General features: G+C 45.2%; 1 long non-coding RNA gene across 1 annotated transcript in view; it reads left to right on the top strand.

Annotated features, from left to right (window-relative positions):
* The window catches only part of LOC130116052 (uncharacterized), a 3,536-nt gene extending 1,427 nt beyond the window's left edge, over positions 1-2,109 (top strand). The window contains exons 2-3 of the long non-coding RNA XR_008810532.1: positions 155-231; positions 1,032-2,109. This is a non-coding gene — a long non-coding RNA (uncharacterized LOC130116052). The remainder of the gene's footprint in view (positions 1-154; positions 232-1,031) is intronic.
* The last annotated feature ends 908 nt before the right edge of the window (positions 2,110-3,017 follow it).

Below are 3,017 nucleotides of genomic sequence, written 5' to 3'. Positions count from 1 at the left end.
AGAGAGAGAGAGAGAGAGAGAGAGAGAGAGAGAGAGAGAGAGAGAGAGAGAGAGAGAGAGAGAGATAGATAGATAGATAGATAGATAGATAGATAGATAGATAGATAGATAGACGAGTTTATTAATCCCCATGTCGTCTCTGTTTGCGGTGCAGGAGATCCCGGTGGAGGCAGCGGTGAATGGGCACGTTGCTCCAGAAGTCTCCATTGAAGGCTAAGCCACGCCCCTAAGGTAACGTCACGATAGGTAATAAAGAGTATATAAAAAGTGAAATTAAAGCAGGAGCTGGTCTGTGAAGCTAACACAACTGCTGTCTACTGCATGGAAGTGCGTTATAGAAACTTGTCCACGCAACTGGTATTCACATGTGGACAAAATTACTGGAGGTTGGGAGGACAGACTCTTATAACTGGCTAACGTACAGCGGTGTGCATTTTGATGCACAGCTCTCCAAACTTTGTTTTTCTTCATGACAGCTGCTGTCCACAGCGTGTTATGAAATTATTATTCGCTCTGCAAAGCTGCATGATTAAAGACTACAACTTGGGTGTACGGGTAGCGTAGCGGTCTACCCTGTTGCCTACCAACATGGAGATCGCCGGTTCGAATCCCAGTGTTACCTCCGGCTTGGTCGGGCGTCCCTACAGACATAATTGGCCGTGTTTGCGGGTGGGATGCCGGATGTGGGTATGTGTCCTGGTCGCTGCACTACAGGCACCTGTTCGGGGGGAGGGGGAACTGGGGGGATAGCGTGATCCGCCTACGCGCTACATCCCCTTGGCGAAACTTCTCACTGTCAGGTGAAAAGAAGCGGCTGGCGTCTCCACATGTATCAGAGGAGACATGTGGTAGTCTGCGGCCCTCCCCGGATCGGCAGAAGGGGTGGAGCAAGGACAGGGACGGCTCGGGAGAGTGGGGTAATTGGCCAAGTACAATTGGGGAGAAAAACGGGGGGAGAGGGGGCAATAACAACAACTAAGATCAGCATCATCAACTAACTACAAACCTGTCTTCTGCTTTTCCTTTGGCAGATTCACTCAGTCATTACAGTGGACTGAAGACTTTACCGGGAGACAATCCTTTACCTTTTCTATTCATTTTTAGGGCTTACAAAAGGGACCGCGGGGAAAATCAAAGGGACATTCACATTTTTAAAAGTGCCTTTTCTGCCCGCGTTCTCCCCAAGACAACCAAGCAATACTGCTGCGGTAAAACTGCCACAGGAACGGACTCTTGTCACCATGCATCGCAGCTCCCTTCACATATCATTCTGTATCTCCCAAAGGCATGTATTGTGGATTTGTGTCAACTTTTGTAAATGAAATGCACACAATCCATATGTGTAGTATAAGAATCGCTGAATGAAGCTGTAGTTTGTATCTGGGCTGTGTCGGTAAGGGTGGGAGGGATAGTATACTTGTCCTTAGGGTACTTTTCTGTCCTTCTCTGATATTTCAACATCCTTGTATTTTGCTCGTCATTCTCTGTTTTCTGAAAGAGGCATGGCAGCAGAATGTACCCTAAGCATGTCCTCTAGTAGTCCTGGGCTGTTCATCCCACAGTGGTGCCTTTGCTCGTTTAGTGTCCGTGACTCCATTCGAGACGTTAACCTGTCAGATGGGAAAAACCCAGGGGTTCATCTGCAGACCAAAGGGAGCCAAAACAAGCGCCTTGGGGGTCTCCCACTCCCAAGAAACACGCACACTAGTAATCACAATAGAAAAGGGCTTCTTTTGCCCCCCAACCCGGTTCCTCCAGGTGCCTCTGCTTTTCCCTGCAGGGCGGTGGGAAAAAGGGGTCCAATCTGGCATTAAACTGAAGCAAATGTTCTGCCGTCAGAAGCTGAGGACTGACTTGAGGGCACCGGCTCTGAGCTCGTGTGTTCTGTCTGTCTGTCTCCTTTATATTTCCCTCTCTTCTTTTCCAGTCCTCGTTTTGTATAGACTATACGATGTGGTTCAGTTTTGCAGTCTGTGCTCTGGGGGAGAGTTCGTGGAATTGGCATGTGATTTGATGATGATGATGATGACGATGGTGATGATGATGACGATGATGATGATGATGGGTTGAGTTGGACTTCGTCTACTTTTGGAATAAAGCTGTGACTCATCGGGATTCTGGTGTCTTTTGCTTCATAAAAATATATCCATCAAGGTAAAAGCAAAAAAGGTTTCTGCTTATGTATTCTGATTACTTTTCCATCAGCACTCCCTCCAGTGTAAAAATATATTGCCAGCTTCTACAGACCGTTAACTTGCACTTTTCCCTTGCTACAAAACTTCACCTTATCTGCTCCACTTTTGCCCCGTCCCTAAGGAAAAGGGAACATTTTCTTTTATTTTAGTTTTAAGAAAAAATGTCCCATATTATTTCCTAGTTGTTAGCAGCTTTACTGCAAGAATATGCAAGATAAATGCTGTTTGTGCTGTGCACAAACTGCTGCATCACTGCTGGTCCTGTGGAAATGCATTGACAACTCCCCAGAAAGCTCGTTTTATGACATGCGGCACTTTTGACTTGGGTTCAACAAGTATCCCCTACTGAACTGTGCTAAACTTCCTGAAATCCCTGAACTTTTTCCTATGATCAGAGTGAAACATATTGTTTTAAAGTATTTGTAATAGAGTATAAAATCTCACATTTGTATGGCTTGAACAAGACTTTCAAATGCATCTCTCACTAAGGGCCCTCCTTTTCTTCTTCTGTGCCTCGTTTTCTGTGAACAGATTGAGGAGATGGCATTTGAAGCTAAATTGTAAAAGCCAAACAAAGGTGAGATTCCAGTTCATGCAAGTCCACCTGAAGTTCACTGCAGACTTCACCAGGGTCCCCCAATTAGTTTTCTCCAAGGGCCAAATTATGTCATGCATTCCAAGTCAGGGGTCAAAACAGCTGGGATTTTTTTCCGATTGTGCCAGTAAAAGTTGTTTTATATGCAGAGGTTGTTGCAGTTATTATTATTATTATTATTATTATTAGTAGTAGTAGTAGTAGTAGTAGTAGTAGTAGTAGTAGTG

This window comes from Lampris incognitus, chromosome 1 (assembly GCF_029633865.1).
Source record: "Lampris incognitus isolate fLamInc1 chromosome 1, fLamInc1.hap2, whole genome shotgun sequence".
Classification (NCBI taxonomy): Eukaryota; Metazoa; Chordata; class Actinopteri; order Lampriformes; family Lampridae; genus Lampris; species Lampris incognitus.
Note: the sequence above shows the minus strand (reverse complement) of the source record. Positions and strands in the feature narration are given on the sequence as shown.